This window comes from Protopterus annectens, chromosome 8.part0, assembly GCF_019279795.1.
Source record: "Protopterus annectens isolate FY-2018-M chromosome 8.part0, PAN1.0, whole genome shotgun sequence".
NCBI classification, from domain to species: Eukaryota; Metazoa; Chordata; order Ceratodontiformes; family Protopteridae; genus Protopterus; species Protopterus annectens.
This window is the reverse complement of record NC_056741.1, coordinates 885,380,670-885,401,267: the sequence shown is the minus strand read 5'-3', so window position 1 is coordinate 885,401,267 and position 20,598 is coordinate 885,380,670. Positions and strand designations below refer to the sequence as shown.

Genomic DNA, 20,598 nt, shown 5'->3' with positions numbered 1-20,598 from the left:
AACAAAAATCAGTATAATTTTTCTTTCAAGGAGGAAAGAAAGAAGCTCCATTTGAGGCTTATTGTTCAAAGTGAACAAAATAAGTTTTCAGTCAACGGAGAAAATAAATGCTTGACAGGATTTGTGACTTGCATCTGGAAATGCCATAGAACAGAGAGACAGGAAGAACCACAATGTATTGGTTAGGAATGCTGTCACAAATAAAACAATTAGTTTAGAAATGAGTCATGTGCATTGCAAACCATAACAATTCAAAGAAATGCATGCTAACCTACCCAGTTCCACATTGCTTATAGAATGGAGTTGGCACATACTTATTTGGTCACAAAAAAAAGATTTTACCTTATATAAATATACCAATTATCTCAAAGTAATTGGAATGACACAATAAATGCAAACGTGATTAGTGAATTACAGTCTATATTTCTCGAATCAATCAATACCTGAAAATATTTTTCAATGAGAAGTCTGGAATTCATGATATTAGTACATGTACAAGGGCATAAATTTATTCATATAATGTCCAGGCCACACTATCTGCAGTGTAAGAGACAGATGGACTTGATCCATCCAAATAAAAAATCTCACGAGAAAGAGCAGCTGCAAAAGCTAACAACTCATCTCACATGTCAGGAATGCAATACTCCTCTGCAAGCATGCAGTCTTTCCCCAGCTCAACTGTTAATGGGTAGAAGGCTAAAACTAGGCTCTATATTACATACACAAAGTTTCAGAACTTTGAATACCATATGGTCGACACCATATGATCGAAGTTCTAAAAACAAAGTAAAGTTAATTTAAATTTAAAGTGTTTTAGCAGGGGGCAAGACCCCCTGCACCCCACCCTCCACTTAAATAGACCAACTCCAAGATCACACTTTGACAGAGAATGGTGCAGAAAGGGAAGATTTCCCTTTCTATGCTGTAGCGTGGTCTTGGAGTTGGTATATTTAAGTAGCGGGGGGTGTGGGGGGTGCAGGGGGTCTTGCTCCCCTGCTTAAAGCATTTAGTTTTGTTTGTTTAGGAGTTTTTTTTTTATAGTTTTGAAGTTTCAGAACTTCGATCATATGGTGTCGACCATATGGTACTCGAAGTTCTGAAACTTTGTTTATGTAATATAGACCCTAAAAACTATACTAGCATCTTCTGGTATATTACTGATGCCTGAAAAGGAATACAAAGTAAAGGAAATGCTGGAGAGAAATTGGCAGATGCAGATAATTTATTATTCCACACAGAATCAAAACGGTCTACCAAAAGGAAGGTATTGGTTGTTGGAGGTGTAAATCCTTAAGCAAATATGACTGCACCGCATGGTTTAAATTCTACAAAAAAGGTAATCTTTCCTGAAAATTTCTTCCTTCCTCCTAAAATCTGAAATTATTTTGAAAATTTGTAAATCAATAGTATCAGCATTTGAACAATGTACGTAATTTGTGCTCTTTTCCCTAATTATGCTTTGGTCTGTCTGCAACTCTGAAGTGAATGTGGAGAGAGATGCCTGCAAACACTGTAGTCTGGTAAATTTATTTTAACTAATTTACCGATGCTGCTTAATGCTCAAATTCCTGGATGTGTATCCAAGCCTCAATACCCATGTCTCTGGAGCTCACTAGCAAATAATAAGGAAAAGGACTACACAGAACTGGAAAAAGCAGTTCTTCCTTCAGTTTATAAGCACTGTCATTATCCTATGTCAAAAAGGAACAAACAAACAAAATAACCACAGAATACAAGTAGTGGATAAAAGTGAACTTATTAACTGAGAAATGTTAACTGTTCAGTTATATTGTTTGGCTATTTAATAACTGTTACTGATGCCCGTTGTAAAAACTTGTTAGTGTGTTTCTTCTTGCATATACAATTTCAATAAAAAATATGTGTAAAAATCTACAGGGACAAACACTATAATGGCAAATTAAAACAGATTACCTGATCTACAAACTGGAAACAAAGGAAAATCTGCAGAGTAAACCTGATGTACTCTGTTAGGGAGACAGACCAGTATCCTTTGTTGTTCAGAGAGAAGATAGAAAGTTTGGCAGTTTAGTTCAGAAGTTTAAGGCTACATACTCTTAGAAGAACTTCATCCTGTAGCCTTGGGCATGATTTCCTCAATTTCTACTTGTAAACTGCATTTTTGAGCAAGTCACTTACCTAGACAGTATCCCAGAGTCACCAATGAAAAGGGATGGCTCCCTATTGAAATGTCAAAACTTGCAATGACAAAAACAGCTTTTCTCCTTTAAACTTGTTTTGCAGGTGGCAATCCTCTTGCACCTTCTAACCTACACCCCCCACTCTGATTTGCATACCACGGAGAAAAGGGAAGATTCTGAGACATGGCAAACTTTTAAGCCCAAATTTATGTTTGGTTTCCACATTCCGGGACTCTGCAATGCAAACCTTGGTATTCGAAATTGTTACAAAAAGGGAAACTTGTACAAAACATATTACATATGGGGAATTGCAAACATATATACCCCTTTTGTTTTGTGCCTTTCACTACATTTCCCTGTATATATGCGGATGACACAGTGGTACAGCATTGTCGCCTCACAGCAAGGGGTTCTCCAGTTCTATTCTTGGCTGGGGAACTTTCTGTGCAGAGTCTGCAGTTCCTCCCTGCGTTTGTTCATAGGTTCGTACTAGGCTATCTGCCCTAGGGCATTTATAAGCCTAGCCAGAGTGTGTGTGGCTTTCACCACCCCTTAGGATGAGAATACTACGCCCTTTTAGGGTTTAGTTTACTGTGCCTCTGTCTAGTAGTGACACAGAGATGACCCCCGGGGTAAACCTACGATCTCCCATCCACTCGTCAAGATTTCTCTTGAATAGAATCAGTGAGGGGCTCTGCCTAACATGGACTGGGATTCTATTCCAGAGTGTAGGTGTTATGAATCTGTCCCTCCAGCACGTCCTATTTATTTCTGTGTTGAGGTTTAAGTCTCTTGCTCTCGTGGCTCTGATGGATTTGGATTTTCTGAGGTGGAGCATGTCCATTAATTCCGGATTGGACATGGCCTTGTACGTCAGGCACAGGTCACCTCTGAGTAGGCGGTATGCGACTGAATAGAGCTGGAGTTTTTTCAGTCGGGCAGCATATGACATATGTTTAAGACCCTTTATCCTCTTGGTGAGGAACTTTTGGGGTCTTTCCAACTGCTGCAGGTGTCGGGTGAGATACATCCCAAATGGGGCATTGTACTCAATCATTGGCCTGATAAGAGAAGAGTACAGGGGCACAACGACCTCTCTTGATCTAGATGTGAAACCCTTCATGATAAGGTGGGCAATATAGAAGGTCTTCCTAACCACTTTGGCAATGTGAGTGTCAAATGAGAGGTTACCCGATTACCTCTTCCGTACTTAATGGATTACCACCTATGTGGTAATTTGTGGGTACCTTGTTTTTCCCAAAGGGTATGACTATACATTTTTTGGCGTTCAGCTTAAGGCCATGGCTCTGGCACCAATTATCCGTTTCTATGAGGCCTCTCTGAAGGATGTGTGGGTTTCCTCCAGGTGCTCCGGTTACTTCCCACGTTACAAAGACATGCTTCTGGAGCATTTCTCCCTGGTCCTCTGCTGAAAATTGGCTTTATTCCAAGTTGGACTTTCCCAGTAAACAAATGTTAAAATAAAAAATATATATATGCACAGAAAAAATGCCAAAACTCTAAAAGAAAGAACAGCCAGAACTTTCAAAATGTTTCAATGTGGAAGTAAGGCTAAGGAGCTTAAACGAGATCAGAAGCCAAACTCCAATTAGTAAAGAAAAAAAAATACATTTACTTATTTATTTACTTGAGACTTGAATACCAGGAAAGTCCAACTGGATGGGTGCCCACATTCATCACAGGCTAGGGGTGAAAAGCTCTAAAGTACTACAAAAACATTTAATAACAGTAATTTTACAATCTTAAAAATTAACACAAAAACATCTACAGTTTAAATAACTATACCAAATCAGACAATGTGAAAACATCATCATATAAGTTGTATCTACTCTTAACCAATGATTTAATATTTAGAGAGATTTTTAGTCAGTTTACAGAGAAATTAAAACTATGTTAGTATAACACAAAACAGGAACTGCAATACAAAGTAACAAAAAACAAGGTTATAGCATATTTAGAAAGAGTCTGGGGAGAGAAATTGAATGAAATAAGTAAAGAAGGGAGAACAAGGAGGTGTGAGATATGAACAGGTACTTGTTCATATTTAGCGATATATTTCATCCTGGGGTTGAGAAAGAACAGAGACAGACTTTGGCTAGGAAGTCTTTCAGAATGGTTTTAAAGGACTGGAGGGAGGAGGGTACTGACTTCAAGGACGCAGGTAATGAGTTCCAGGCGTTAGCAACATGGTAAGAGTACAGACCATGGCCAGCAGATTTGATAGTTTGTAGGTAGACACACAGGAGTGTTTGGTCATTAGATTGTAATGACTTACTGAGAGCTCTGTTGTACTGAACGGTATTTAGCGCTGGGCAAACAAATGAATACTGGTCAATTTTACAGGTCATAAGAAACTACGTATATGTTAGTTGATGGGGACATTCTAATCAATTTAAGCTTTTTAGTGCTATACAGTGGTGGGTTCTTATCACCTAAACAGTCAGCTAACCTATTCATGACTTACACTTCCTACATGGATTATTTGATACTTTGTACAACTGAAGGGGACTATATATCTGGAGTAATGAAAATAAAGTGCACCTAGACAAGTTTGTTAGAGTTTCTGATCAGAAGACAAGGTTACTGTATATACTACTTTCAGGTAATCAACAAATTTCACTATACTGTCTGAATGCTTACTGAAAAGGTAGTCATGTATGCTGAGGACCCAAAAACCTGAACCATTTGGGAAAACTGCGGTGGTGGTGCTGCGGTAGCGTTGTTGCCTCACAGTAAGACGTTGTCCTGTTCGACTCTCAGCTAGAGCGTCTTCTGTCTGGAGACATGCATGAATGGGCGTACCTTCGTTGAAGGTTGTGCGTCAGGGCTGGCAACTCAGCACATAAAAATCTACTGCCAATCATTAGCGGACCGGAGTTCTGCTGTGGTGACGCCTAACCGGGAAAAGCCAAAAGACACAACAACAACAACAACTTAATAAGGGATACTCACTGGAATATTCATTCCTTGGACATATTGAGGAACTTCCACCTTTTACCCATTCTTAAACTCACTTGATAATGCAGCCCCCCCCCCCCTTAGAGAGTGCATCTCAAGTTGGCAACAGAGTCAAATTCCCTAGACATGTCAGTAAATACCAGATCCATGAGAAAACTACAACTTAGTGCAGCTGTTACTAGCCCATGCTAGTTAACATCAAAATATGGACCTAGCTTGGTTCCATCAACTGGTAACAACCTATACTGTAAAAGGAAACCAAACACTGTAACAAGCAACACTTGCAGAGAAATGCACCACAAGTCATGCTTCTAAGTAAACTGTCCAGACTTGGAATAGTTAACAGGTCTAAACAAGTAATGAAAAATTCTGGTAGATCTATGGTTCAAGGGCTCATCATAACTAAGTGCAGGACATGCATGCATCCATCCATCCATCCACCGCCTCTATTTCCTATTTTTGCACAGGTGGGGTGGGATGTCACATCCACAGTGACAATCATGACATGTGTACTGAAAATGCAATTAACGTGAACAAGTTTTTGAGGAAGACAGCCCATGGCTCACACAGTACAAAGATTAAGGTTAATTTAATTTAATCAATACAATGCAGAGTATGTTACTTCATAGGATGTATACAATACATAGTTTTAAGACAAAATAAAGAGTGTACAATATAGGAGATAAACAGCACTAACCCGAAGGCCTAACTACAGCAAATTTGTATTTCATATGGCATTCTTTCTAAAAGTGTACCTTTGTCAAAGACTTTATGGTGGTTAAAAGCTCATTCTCTGTGTCTGCACTGTACACAGAATTTAGACAAACTTCCAAATAGGTTCATAACTGCTATGCAGTCAGTCTGCAGACCACTATACACATACCTAAAATGCCTATTTTGAAAGTTCCCAACAGCCTGAAGGAGAGTAATATATATATATATATATATATATATATATATATATATATATATATATATATATATACAGAACGGCAGAATATGAGTCTGCCCATTCAATTATTTAGGCTCATCTTGAAGGTGGCAAGGGTGCTACTCTGCTTGACATGTAATGTAAGTTTGTTTCAAAGGATAGGGATACATTACGATATGAATCGATTACATCAATCTGTCTTACTTATCTGTTGGCGAAGGTTTAGTTGCTTTAACCAGATATTTGAGGCACTATTTTTTCTACGAAGGAAAGGAGGTCAAAGAGGGCTGGATCCTTCATGGCTCAAAAAGCTACACACAGATCTCCATGGCAGAAGTTATAAGACTGAGTACAGAGATGGGACTGACAGTCTATCTTGAAAACCAAGACTTTTGAGGCCACTGATCTTTGTAGTTACAAATATCTGAGGTCTATCAAGCAGAGTGACACTCGACAAATACATGCTGAAAGGTGCATTATAACCAATAATGGGTTTGATGAGATGATAGGAAATGGGAATTAAGACTTGTTTTGTCTAATCAAGAAGCATTTGGAAATTAGATGAACCTGAAAGAAAACTTTCCCCAACTACTGTGGAGACATGATGGTTAAACAATAAGGAATTATCAACAAGCATGCCTGGGTCCCTTACGACAGTCAATTAGTGAAGTGCATCACCTTTATGATACATGAAATGTTTTGTTTACCAAAATGAAATATGGTATATTTTTTCACACTTAATTTTATACCAGAGTCATTGTACCAATTGTTAATATAGTGTAACTCATGTAGGGGCATCTGAGTCAGTGGAAGATTCAAACACCCATTTTAAAGTGGTCTTAAGACTTGGATAACCATATGCCAGGAGTGGACTGAAGGTCTACAAAATAGATACCAAACAGGAGAAGGCCGAATGTTGAGCTCCGTTTCAGCTATGATCCTCAGAAAAGACGAAGTTCCACCTACAGAACCCAGCAAGACTATAACAGTAGTTAGAACGCCGGGGCTTAATCAGCACAATGATTTATTAAAATCTTACTGGATGCTGCCATAACAGATAGATTTTCCTAACTTTGGATTTCAAAGCAAAACAAGTGGCAAGCAGCACCGGAAGTTCCTGATGCAGAAACAGAAAGTGCTGTCACATAAAAAGCCAGAAAAAAAAATCAGTCTCTGAGAAGAAACAAAAGTGAAACTGTCATATCCTAGACCCTGCTATCAAACCACAGCAGGATACAAACTTGCAACTCTGCAACATCCAGAGACACAAGGATACTCCCATAAAGGTGACTCTCGGATTATATCCAATTTATACAGAAAAAGTAAGCATCACCTGGAGTTCATAACCAAAGGAAAATGGTGACAGTAAAAACCGCACGACTGTAAAAGCCTCCAAAGCGGTTATCAAATAATCCTCAGGAGAAGGATGGAAACAAAAATTTACTCAAAAGACACATAGGCAAAAAAGTAGTGTCAAGCAAAGCACAGAAAAAGTACAGTGTGTCAAAGGTACTAAGGACACAACAGCAGAAATGGCATGTCACTGAAACCCCAAACTAGTCCGAAGGAACACAGTCACAGAGAGAAACCGGCAATTTGAATCATCCAGGAAAGTAGTGTGTGTGTATTCACAAGCTACCACAAAACAAGACAAAATTGCACCACCACGACCCAGGGAAAAAACACTTTAATAGCAAAAAACTGTGTAACAGGTTGAGAGCTTTCGTCTGTAACTTATCAGACGTCATAAGAACTGACCCTGGGGTTTTTTTGCTATTTTACACTTATTAATTCTTATTTAAGTGATTTTCCCTGGGTCGTGGTGATGCAGTTTTGTCCTGTTTTGTGGTTCCTGGTTTACTGTGAGTGGTTATCATGTGTTGTATTCATAAGCTGTTAAGACAGAAATATTTCTGTACCACAGACAATAAAATGCCAGCAGTAGTTGCAAAGCAAGAAGTCATAAAAGTAGCACGCTGTTAGAAAGAAATATGCTGCTTATTAAAAAGCAAAGCAAGGGTGACATGAAGACCAGCTAGGATATACAATTAAAGCTTATTATTAACAATCACCAGTCTCAATTAATATAAAAAAACTACAAGGATGAAAAAAAATCAAGAGCACTTCAGAATAGTTAAGAAATGTAAAAAACAGTAATAAATTCAACATCTTCTTAGAATTATTCCCACTACTGTGCTAACCTGTCATAATCTAGTTAAACAGCACAGAGAAGCTCTTCTCGTTCCTGTACAGACTAATTCTGTTTGTGCCACTACCACAGTCAATGAGGTTAGAGAACACAGGCTATGATTATTTGCAACTTGTTCATTCACCTTTTTTTTTTAAACTTGTGCTACTCTCTACAGCATTCACTGACCTGTACTTATGTTATGAAACACTGCAGGATAATTTTCTGGTATCTGTTATTTTGGAGGAGGGTGCAACACTGCCATGTGACAAAGGGAAAATTTATTTTCACAAAGATGACAGCTAAGAACTATTCATTGACCTGGTAGTGTTGTACTATATCCAGAATACATCAGTTTTATACACAGCCTTGTATTCTCTCAGCATGTGCTAGCACTTCTGAAGAAGTGCTCCCAAGAGATAAAAAGAAAGCTACAGTCCTCAAGTTTAATGAGCATGCACTTAAAGCTGTAAACAAAACCAGTTGGGCATGGTTACATGGTTATTAGAAATACCTCAACCTAACATAGGTTCATAGATTAGTACTAGGCTAAGTGCCCTTGCGAGCCATTGTAAGCCTAGCCAATTAGTCCTTGTGAGACTCAAACCCTGCACCTTGTGTTTGTAAGGCAAACACCTTAACCCTGAACAAATAAATGTAAATATCTGCCATGCTGTGCTGGTTAGACAGCAACTATCAGTACAAAGTTTTTTCAGCATGGTGTATACTTCCAGTGGATACTACGGAGTCCCATGTAAATACCCTCTGCCTGAAATTATTAATGTAATTATAAAGATATGTCATATACTCATGATAATATTTCCAGGAAAAATAAATTGCATTATCATGTATCCCACTCAGCTGAGAGGCCATGGATGGCCTTGCTTGTAACTGGCCATGTGAAATACTGAATCACAATCTGACTAAGTGCACAATGGCAGAGATATATACAGAAATAAGATAATTATGCTAATATGCATAATTTATTTCAAAGTATCTACCAAATGGTAATACGCAGACAGCTGCTATCAGTGACGACTTCTGCAGTATTATATCTAAAGATTTCATTTGATACCAAGAAATACCATGTAATCACCTTAGGGTTCACATTATTAATATAACTGACATATACCATACACCTGTCGCCTGACAGTAAAACGTTGTCCCATTTCATTCTCAGCTAGAGCGTCTTCTGTCCGGAGACATGCGTGAATGGGTGTACCTTCGTTGAAGGTTGTGCATCAGGGCTGGCAACTCGGCACATAAAAATCTACTGCCAATCATTAGCGGACCAGAGTTCCGATGTGGCGACCCCTAACCGGGAAAAGCCAAAAGACACAACAAAAATACCATACACCCATAATATTTCCAGGAAAAAACTCATAATTTTTGTGTTACCAAGTACCCATTAATCTGAAGAACCATTTGTGACCTCTCTGGGAGGCTGGCCGTGTGAAATAACAAATCATAATCCATCCAAGTGCACAATGCCAGAGATATGTACAAAAATATGAATTATGCTAATATGCACATCTGATTACTAAACAATTTGGAATATCAGCCAAAAATTCATAATTCATGTTACAAGTACCCCACTCACCTGAAGAACCTAATTCCCTGCATTTAGCACACCAGGATTACTGCCAACAGTATGACTGGCATACTGCAAAATCCAACCACCACCTGACCCTGAATAGGATAAACTGAGTATCACAAAATAAGTGAATAAATGAACAAGATGCAATGCCCTGAAGAAGACCATATTTATAAGAAAACAGATCGAAAAGATACAAGGCTGCAGCTGCAGATGTCTCCCCAGAGAGTGTTATATTATGTTTGTTGATATAGGGCTTATAGCTGCAGAATCCCAACTGCAGGGTCTGGGGTTTGGATCCAGGTCAGGTCTTGTAGCTATATGTATACATACACACACAAAAACACACTTTTTTTTACCCTTTCTTTTATCATTGCTCACATTAAGAGTGGTTTGACAACAATGCCATTTGTCAAGTCATATTTCCTGCCATTTTTGGACCATATGGCCATACCAAGCAGGAAATATTGAAAAAAATAGCCAGTCGTGTGTACAAAACTATTGTGGAATGCATCATTTAACATGTGCATGTGTTTCTAGGCAATGGTATAAAGTTGGTGCAAATCCATGCTAGGCTTTTCTACATTTACTAAAGCCTTGTCCTCATCCACAGTCTCATGATCACACAACAAATTTAATAAATGAATTAAACTCCAGGCGTTGAAAATGGCATAGGAACTTGTTAAAGAACTAGTGCAAGAACAACAATGGACTTTCTTAAAAGGCAGATGTAGTTTTCCAGGTAAAAAACATTCTCTCAGCAAAAACAGAAACTATGAGCACCAACAGTGCTTTTCACATGCTGTTTTATGCATTCTAAACTTCTAATTTGCTAATGATTTTAAATCTTGAATATTAGTTAATCTCCTAACACAACTATGCAGTGCAGATGTAGGACTCCTCCAATCATAACGCTCATCCTCTTAGCACAAGAAATTTAGACAAAGCCCAAAATGATTGAGGGTTGGGGGTGGACAAATGCCCAAAAATAGGTACATCTTTAAGTACTTCTCTTACATCTTAAAAAATTGATAGAATGACAGAGAAGCAAACATTAGTCTTATGAGTGTAAAATTATGCTTTCTGATTATGTATTTTTCTTTATGACATAAACCAAACCTTTATAAAACTTTTTGGACTCATAAATCTATTTCTGAATACTGATGGACAGGAAAGTTAACACACATAATTTCTTCATAAAAGATAATAAACCCTACTCGGCGGAGTTCTCCAGGGTACATACCACGATTTCTGGACATTATGCATTTAGGTACGGAAAGCACTTACAGACACCACTCCCAAATTTGTGGCAAGAAAAGAAATGCCAGAATCTATAGGTTCTGAATACAAGAGACTAAAACAGCCAACTGCCCTGCTTTTATTGCCAGGATTGAGCACGGGCAATAATACAGAGAAGAGCCTGACAGTGTTATTCGCTTTTGAATAATGATGTCGACATCTCTTTGTGATGAAGCAAACACCCAACAAGACTTGCGTTAGCCAATGGTCTAAGGAATCTATGCTAAAGCAACAAGTAACATCTGCAGTTTTGGCTGCTTATAAAATTTCATCCAGGTACTTGTGGCTGCAGTTTGCCAGCATGCAGTCTGTTGTGCATTTTGTGACAAAAAAGAACTCATTGCAGCTTTGCTATCACAGTGATGGGTTTATGAAAAACTTTCTGAAAAGAGTTTTTCACACAATTTTCAAATAAGAATGCTCTTTTTTTCATTTTAACTTACAATAGCTTAACAGTGGAATGTTTCCGCATTTTAGCTTCTGTACGTTAAGACAGTTTTTGAGTGCCCAGACAAGTGAACAGCACACACTAATGTGGCACAGTCATAATAGAAGAGCATTTTAGAAGTGACAGGTGCTTTAGGCTCCGAATGAGAAATCAGCTACATGGCATTTTGGGAGCGAGTGAGTTAAAGTAAAACTACACCTTTTCCTGCTGTTTAACTCAACCCTTCTGTAGCTTTTCTCCCTACAACAGTACTCCAGAATTAGGTAGCAGAAACCTGCTTGTACTTTTTAAAACTTTCGTTTCCTTCCTATGGAATCAAAGGAAAAGAAAGCCTACCCGGCTTAAAAAAAAAAAAAAAAAAGATTAAGCTTAACTTATCACATACTTTGCAAAAGAATTTGTCTTTGCCTACACAGCATACCACAGACATGGAGAAACTAGTAGTTTACCCTGTCAGGTACTGCTCCCAACCTTATATGGTCAATTAGTCCTGCTGTCAGGAGGAGTTCAGCAGATGCTATAAAAAAGACAAGAGGTATAAAACTGTTTTCGATTCTCCCTACTGCACAGAAAAAGAGAACTTACGCTGATTCAAAGATACTTCCAATGTAGCCATGCCTTTCATTGCAAAACACAGCAACTGGATTAGCCAAGGGTTCAAATGCAGCTATCACCTCTTCTAACAAATTTACATAAGCAGCATCACACTACTGAAATGCTAAGCTTTAAACTGTTGGTTGTTTACACTAATTTATATATTAAGATGGCTTAAAGTATCAAAGATGTCTTGTTCATTTAAAGAAAAAAAAAAAAAACAGAAAATATTTTTTGTAATTGTTGTTGAGTATCAATACATTTACCACTTTCATGCCCATCCAACCCCCTACCCACACAGGACAGAACTGCTCAAATCAGGAATGCTCTGAAGGAAGCAAGATAGGTGGCAACTCCATCAACTAGATGCACTTATGCTGTTTATACAAAGGTCTTTTATACTTTCTTGTGACATCATTCCAGAGGGGGGATGCATCTCTGGTGCATAGTTCCAGAAGACGCTACATCTTCCACTAGTTAAGTCAGTCTGTACACAGATGGAGTGCAACATTTTCTAGTCTAGAAAGTAAATGTAACCATTGATGGCAACAATGATATACAGGTGAATTCAGCTGAATTTAGCTTAGCATACATATGCTATGTGCTCTTTCATTACAAACATTAAGAAAAGGAAATCAGAAGTACTTTAACCACCTATGCGTGTGGGTGTGTAAATACATACATTTTATATTTATATAATTAAAATATATACACACACATCTTAAATTTATGCATAGAAAATTATGTCAGAGTGTTGTGTGTGCACATGTGTATTGCACAGGGCAGTTAATTCATTGTTTAAATCTTGAAATGTCTCCCATTATAAAACTTACACATGTTCTTCCCTTAACAGAGGATAGTTGTCAATCTCGCCTTCATTCTTGCTGGATGGGTTTTGACTCGGCACTTGCTAAGCTCGAGAGTCACTTTTACCAGCTCGAGGCAGCCCCATATCCCATGATGCAAGGCGGTAATTACCCAGATCTCGTTTGCCGCTTCGCTAATGAGGTCATCCTTTTTACCAGCTCCTGGTAAGTGATTTTCATTGCTCTTTTTGAAAGATTTAGGTATCCCAATACCCTAAAATGTTATTCTTTATAGTTTGTTTAGTGAACCTTATTCACTTAGCTCCATACCCATTTCCCTTAGTTCCCTTATTCATAAGTTTCTGTGTTTTGGGCCTTCGGCCTTACCCTCCCTCACAGTTCCTGTCAGGATTTTCCTTAGGTGTGTGGGTGTTGTGTCTCACTGTTCTAATTTTTAGTTATTAGTGTCTTTTTTGGTCTGATTGGTGTGTGTGTGTGTATTAGGACTCAGACATGTCCAAAGATACTAGGGTCTCAGGTTTCAAGAAGTGTGACTCGTGCTGTCAGAAGATGTCTCTGACAGACGGTCACACTTCTTGTATTTATTGCCTGGGACCCCTACACCTGCAGGACTCCTGTGCTATCTGTCATTCTTTCAGCCAGAGAGTCCTGCAGGAACGTAGAAATAAGTTGATCCTCAGGGGTCTTCTTAATCCTGAGAGCTCCTTGGCTAAGGTCGGCTCCGGGAAGCCCTCAGCCTCCCAAGACCCAGAATTCGGAGTCCAAGTCTGTGGTCTTGGTTCCGACACCGCCAGAGTCGACATCGGCTCCGTCCGGAGCCGATCCTTCCTTGTTGGAAGCTTCAGTACTGGCTTCGGCACCTGTGTCGGCTCCAGCTGGAGCCAACACCCTAGCGTCGAAGCATGTCTCGGCTCCGGCTGGAGCCGAGATATCTTTGTCTCTGCTCGGAGCCGACAAGTTGTCGGCTCCGCCTGGAGCAGAACGTTCTTCGGCTCCGATGGCTCCGTCGAAAAAGAGGTCTAGACCTCCTTCATTGGAATCTATACACTCTGCTCCAGCCTCCCCCTTGCTTTCGGAGCGGAGCCATCGGAGCCGATCATAGAGGTCTTCCAGGCTCTCAGACCATGACTTAGAGAGAGTGGTTAGTAGGCTATTAAAATCACAGGCACTAGCCCAGATGCTCCATAGCCCATCTCAACAGACGGCCGCTATTCTACACCCTCCTGAAATTCCTCCTTCGACTCTCCTACAGAGTTCGGAGCTGGAGATTATTGGTACCGTGACTGTTGCTGCTTCGGAGCCGATACCACACCTTTCGGCTCAGTCATCCTCGACTCCTATCTCCTCCTTGAGACCGTCCTTGGAGGGATCCGGGCGTCGGGCTTCCCTGGTCGGTTCCGAGGGGGCGAGTGGCATCGGACCCTTGTCCGACCCCGTTCTCCCTCTCAGAGCTTCAGCCTTGGTGAGCTCGGCCCCGATATCTGCTTCGGAGCCTTCCCTTTCGGTGGGACCAGGGATCCCTGTTTCTTCGGAGCGGGATCTTTCGGCCCTCCCTGGGAGGGGAGCCTTCGAGGTGATGAGGAGTGTGCTAGCCCCGAAGCTTAGTCAGCAGTCGGTTCCTTTAGCTCCTCCCTCTATGGTGCCTGTAGATGCCTCTTCCCGCTCTCTTGCTCCCGGACCCAGAGATCCATCGCCCCAGGTCTCCCCATTGGGAAGAACTTCCTCTTCCAAGGTTTCTCCTGATCCTTCAGGTGAACCCCCGCGTAAGAGGACCTGCAAGAGGAAGCACTTAGACTCCCCTGAGTCTACAACATCAGATACCGATTTAGATGAGTCGGAGGGGTCCCCAAGATCTCCCTCTGAGGATGTCTCCTTTTCAGACATCCTTGAACTCCTGAAACAGAGGGGGAACTGGCCCTCCATTAATCCCTCTGAGGATGAATCGGTATACCTGGGGGCTTTTGGATCTCGACCCTCCACCTCCTGGGTGTATCCACCTTTCGACCCCCTCATGGAAGTCATAGCTCGAAAGGCATGGGCATCTCCTGATTTGGTGGAACCAGTCCCCAGGAGACCTTCAAAGTTTATCACGGCCCCCGCTGAAAAGCAGTTTCTTACTAAGGGTGCCCCGGTTGATGCCATGGTGGTGGCGGCCGCCACCAAAAAGGAACTTGCAGATCCTTCCGTGCCAGTCCATCCTCCTAACAAGGAGTCTAGGTCCATGGACAGGTATGGTAAGCGGATGTTTTCCTCAGCGACCTTTGCTATGCGTTCGCTGAATTATTTATGTCACTTCACCAGACTTCAAAGAGACATCCTCAAAGAATTGGGTGAAGTAGTACAGGATCCGTCAGCGGCAGGGGCTCAAGAAAAGATTGCCTCTCAGCTGGGAATCTTTAATTCCATAACCAACTCCTCCATGCGGCTCATTTCTTATGCAGCCGATGGGGCGAGTAGAGCTGCAGGCACAGGAGTGGCTCTCAGACGTCAGTCCTGGATGCAGCTCTGTAATTTTGCAGACCCCTTTAAGGCGTCCTTCACAAACTTTCCCTTTGATGGGACAACATTGTTTGGCCCTCAGGTGAAGGACACTTTGACCAGGTGCGAGCAAGATGGCAAGACTCTTTCTGCCGTAGGAGTCCGTTTCTCCACCCCTTCTAGACCTTACCCCAAAGGTCAGAAGGGAGGGAAAATGTGGTTCCGAAAATCTCAGGGAGTCACGCCTGACGCACATGGTCAATTTACCCCCAGAGGCAGAGGGAGTAATAACAATAGACGCCGCCCTAGGGGCAGAGGAGGTCCGCAGAACCAGGGCAGCAGAAAGCCTCTCTCTGACAAGCCCTTCCAGCATCCCTGAGGTGTTGCCCGACTGTCCACCCTTGGAGGCAGTCGGGGGGAGATTGTCGCTGTATCCAGAAGCCTTGTTTTCCCTCTCTCAAGACAAATGGGTACAGTCGATCATATCCGAGGGTTACAGGATTCCTTTCGAGGAAAGCCCCTTCCTCAAAAAGGTTCCCTTCCAGACGTTCCACCCGGTCTAAGGGAAATTGCGAAACTAGAGGTTTCAAAGCTTCTAAAAAAAAGGGCCATCCAGCCAGTACCAACAGATCATTTAGAGTCCGGAATCTACTCAAGGTTCTTTTTGGTCCCCAAAAAGACGGGAGACTGGAGACCAATATTAGACCTCAGCAGGCTCAGCAAGTCTGTCAAAAAGACAAGATTTCGGATGGTCACACTTCAATCGATTTTGCCTTTTCTGGGCAAAGACAACTGGATGTGTTCCATAGACATTCAGGATGCGTACTATCACATAAAAATCCACAGACGCTCCAGAAGTTTTCTCCGCTTTCGGCTGGGGACCAGTCATTTTCAATTCAGAGCCCTGCCCTTTGGTCTCACTACAGCCCCCAGAGTGTTCACCAAATGCATGGCAGTGGTCACGGCTCACCTGAGACGTCAAGGATTCCAGGTGTTTCCGTATCTCGACGACTGGCTCCTCTCAGCCACCACCAGGCATCAACTTCTCCAAGCCAGAGATTACACTCTACGTCTCTGCGGTCAGTTAGGAATTTCGGTCAACTTCGAAAAGTCTTCCTTATCGCCCTGCCAATCTATTACCTTTATAGGCGCAAATCTAGACACTACTCGGATGTCAGCAAACCTAACAAGTCAGAGAATCCTAGATATCCAAAACCACGTTCGGATCATCCTATCCAGCAAAAGGGTACAAGCCAGGTTGGTCCTGAAAGTGTTGGGCCTCATGGCAGCTGCCATCACACTTCTTCCTCTGGCCCATTTTTATATGCGTCTCCTACAATGGATGTTGTTCACCCAATGGTCCTTCCAGCAGCTTCCCATGCGTCACAAGATCCTGGTGACACAAACCTGCAAGAACCATCTATCCTGGTGGATTTCCTCTCCTCTAGTCCATCAGGGCAGACCATTTGTTCCCACGGCCCTGGTAGCCACGGTCACTTCGGATGCCTCCCTGATCGGGTGGGGGGGGGCATTATCAGGGCAGGATGGTTCATGGCATGTGGCAACCGTTCGAATACCACCTGCACATAAATGTCAACGACTTTCTTCCTTTAGGAACTATTGCAGTTCACACGGACAACATGTCTGTCGTGTGGTACATCAACAAGCAGGGCGGAACCAAGTCCTATCCCTTGTGTCGGGAAGCTCTCAGACTTTGGCAATGGGCGATCTCCTCTCATCAGTTTCTGGTAGCAACACATATCCCCGGGAAAACCAACATAACAGCGGACAGATTGAGCAGAGCTATACTCATGCTTCACGAGTGGTCTCTCAAGCAATCCATAGTGGAGGAGATTTTTTCAAAAGTGGGGCCGCCCATGCTGCGATCTTTTTGCTACACCTCAAAACAGCAAATGCCCAGACTTCTTCTCTCTCTTCCCACTTCCGGGCCATCCCCCCCAGAGACACTCTTACCCAAGATTGGCCCCGGGGACTCCTTTATGCTTTTCCTCCCTTTCCTTTGATACCACAAGTACTCCAGAAAGCTACCGTTTTGAGAGCCAAAATGATTCTCATTGCCCCTTACTGGCCTCGACAAATTTGGTTCCCGTTCCTTCATCGCCATCTCTTGGTGCAGCCTTGGCATCTGGACCCAGCTCCAGATCTTCTGACCCACCAGTCGGGTCAACTGCACCGGTCCGTTCCTTCCCTCAACCTCACAGCTTGGTTGCTCCACTTCCTTCCTTAGCCAGGCTTCCTATGATCTCTAATCCCGTTAGAGATATCATAGTAGCTTCTCTTAAGTCCTCTACCAGGAGGATTTACTCTAGCAAGTGGAAACGCTTCTCCTTTTGGGCAAAATCTAAGAACATAGACCCCTTTACTGCCCCTATTCAGTCGGTCTTGGATTTTCTAGCGGAGATTTTTCACTCAGGTTCTTCATCTTCCACAGTCAAAGTTCAGTTGGCAGCAATCTCGAATTTCCATGTCGGGTTTGCAGACCACAACATTATGTCCCACAAACTTTGTAAAGCCTTTCTCAAAGGAGTGTTCCTTCTTAAACCCCCTGTTAGGGATCCTCCACCACAGTGGGACCTAAATTTAGTGCTGACATCCTTGATACTTCCCCCTTTCGAACCGGCTGCTTCATGTTCATTAAAGTTTCTTTCTTTGAAGACACTTTTTCTAGTCGCTATTACCTCGGCTAGAAGAGTGTCTGAACTTCATGCCCTCTGTGTTCGTCCCCCTTATTTGGTCTTCCACAAGGACAGAGTATCCTTGAGAACCAATCCATCCTTTTTGCCCAAGGTTGCTTCTAAGACAAATTTAAACCAATCCATTGATCTTCCTGTATTTTTTCCAAATTATTCTAACAGGGCGGAACAAAAATTACATTACCTAGATGTTCATCGCCAACGCAGATATTACTTGGACAGAACGAAGCAATTTAGGAAGTCCGATCAGCTCTTCCTTTCTTATGCTGAAAATAAAAAAGGTCTCCCTGTTTCTAAAGTGACCCTATCCAGATGGCTATCTTCCACCATTTCTGACATTTATCAGCTTAGGGGCAAACAGCTGAGCTCAAAACCTAAAGCTCATTCCACAAGAGGTCTAGCCACTTTTACAGCTTTTCAGGCTAGGCTACCCTTAGATACTATTTGTGCAGCAGACACTTGGGCCACTCCTCATACCTTCATTTCTCATTACAAATTGGATTTGGCCTCCAGGGACAGGGCAAGCTTTGGTTCCACAGTTCACAAGAGTCTGTTCTATTGAGCCACCCAGGATAGAGGTGCTAGGGACGCGGTCCCATCCAGCAAGAATGAAGGCGAGATTGACAACTTAACATTTAGAAGTTATGTACCTACCATAACGTTCCATGTTAGTTGTCTTCTCTCGCCTTCTTTCTTGCATCCCTCCCTCCTGTCCCCCTAGCCTGGACAGACCTTGATCTCCCTTTTTCTCTGGAAGATTCTTCTTCCTTGGACACCAGTTAGTTCTTGTCCTTGATTACCTGGTTTCCCTTTACAGCCTTTTTAGGTTAGTTGTTCCTCTTTCCTTGGTGGAAAGTTTTATAGGCAGTTTTTCCTCTAGATACCAAACGAGATCTGGGTAATTACTGCCTTGCATCATGGGATATGGGGCTGCCTCGAGCTGGTAAAAGTGACTCTCGAGCTTAGCAAGTACCGAGTCGGAGCCGAGGATCGGCTCCGAACCCATCCAGCAAGAAGGCGAGAGAAGACAACTAACATGGAATGTTATGGTAGGTACATAACTTCTAATTTTGCACATTTCCATAACTTTGCATATAAAAGTATGGAGCTTTTCTCCATAGGTATCCAATAAAGAGAGGTTTTAATTACCATTCGGACTTTCCTTATAAGCAATGACTCTAAAGCTCCAGGCTCACGTGTATGAAATAGGCTCTGCTGTTTCAATTTCCAGTTTAGTCTGAAATCCTATGCTACCGAAATACCAAACAAGTCACTTATAATTTTCATCTCCATAGCTACTAGATACATTATCCAGCACTGAATACAGGGGAGGTAGAGTATAGCTAAACTTCCAAGCAAACAGAGTGAAACACTGACACATGAAAACCAAACACTCAATTTTTCATTAATCAGTTTGTTAACTTTAGGGTCCTTGATTGTAGCATTCATGCATCACATATGTAGATATAGTAAGCCGTGCTATGTAAGGAAAAGACTGATACATTAAACAAAGACTAAAGAGCAGAGAACATGTGGCTGGTGTGTATGAAAGACAGGAGTCACAGTGATGCAGCAGTTCATGTGAAATACTGGAGAAAACAATGAGATAAAAATGGGCGTAACAATGTACACTACCTTGCTTTGTAAAAATATTAGGTGAGTTAACAACATACCATGCTTCCTAAGAGTGTGGTAGTTGGAGAACATAGCTGATGAACAGGCATTCTCGAATTTGGGCTGTGCCTTTTTACCACTGTACAAGGGAAAATTCAGACATATGTGAAACATATTTTGAAGGGAGCATCTCTATTAGGCATGAGTGCGTGCATGTGTGTGCCTTCTGTGGAAGGTTGGGCGCTGGGCTGGCAACTCGACACTGTAACACTTCACTGCCAATCATGAGCAGACAGGTGATCTGTGGCGACCCCTAACCGGGAAAAGCTGAAAGAAGAAGAAGAATCTCTATTTGACAGCCATGTTGTGCTGGTCTCCTTGGCATTGCTAATGTTCATATTGGTCACCAAACTGTTGTACTGAAAATGTTTAGTGTGCGGCAGGGCTAATGTACGTTTTTGAAGTATGAGTCAGTTGTGTTATACAAAATAAAGAATTCTCACTTGAAAAATAACGTACTTGCATTAAAATATGGACAGCCATACTCAAATTATGGCCAACCTTATATTTTTCAACTTGTGCTGACTGAGGTAAAGAAGAAAAAAAAAAAAAAAAAAAAAAAAAAAAAAAAAAAACTTACAGCACATGTCAAAATATTTCAGACAGAAAAAAAAAAGTTGTTGTTGTGTCTTTCGGCTTTTCCCGGTTAGGGGTCGCCACAGCGGAACTCCGGTCCGCTAATGACCGGCAGTGGATTTTTACGTGCCGAGTTG

The 20,598-nt window shown here is 41.7% G+C and overlaps 1 protein-coding gene across 1 annotated transcript in view; it reads right to left on the bottom strand.

The window, feature by feature from the left end:
* Nucleotides 1-20,598, bottom strand: part of LOC122809136 (cyclin-Q-like) — a gene marked incomplete in the record, with an annotated part of 593,010 nt that overhangs the window by 552,026 nt on the left and 20,386 nt on the right.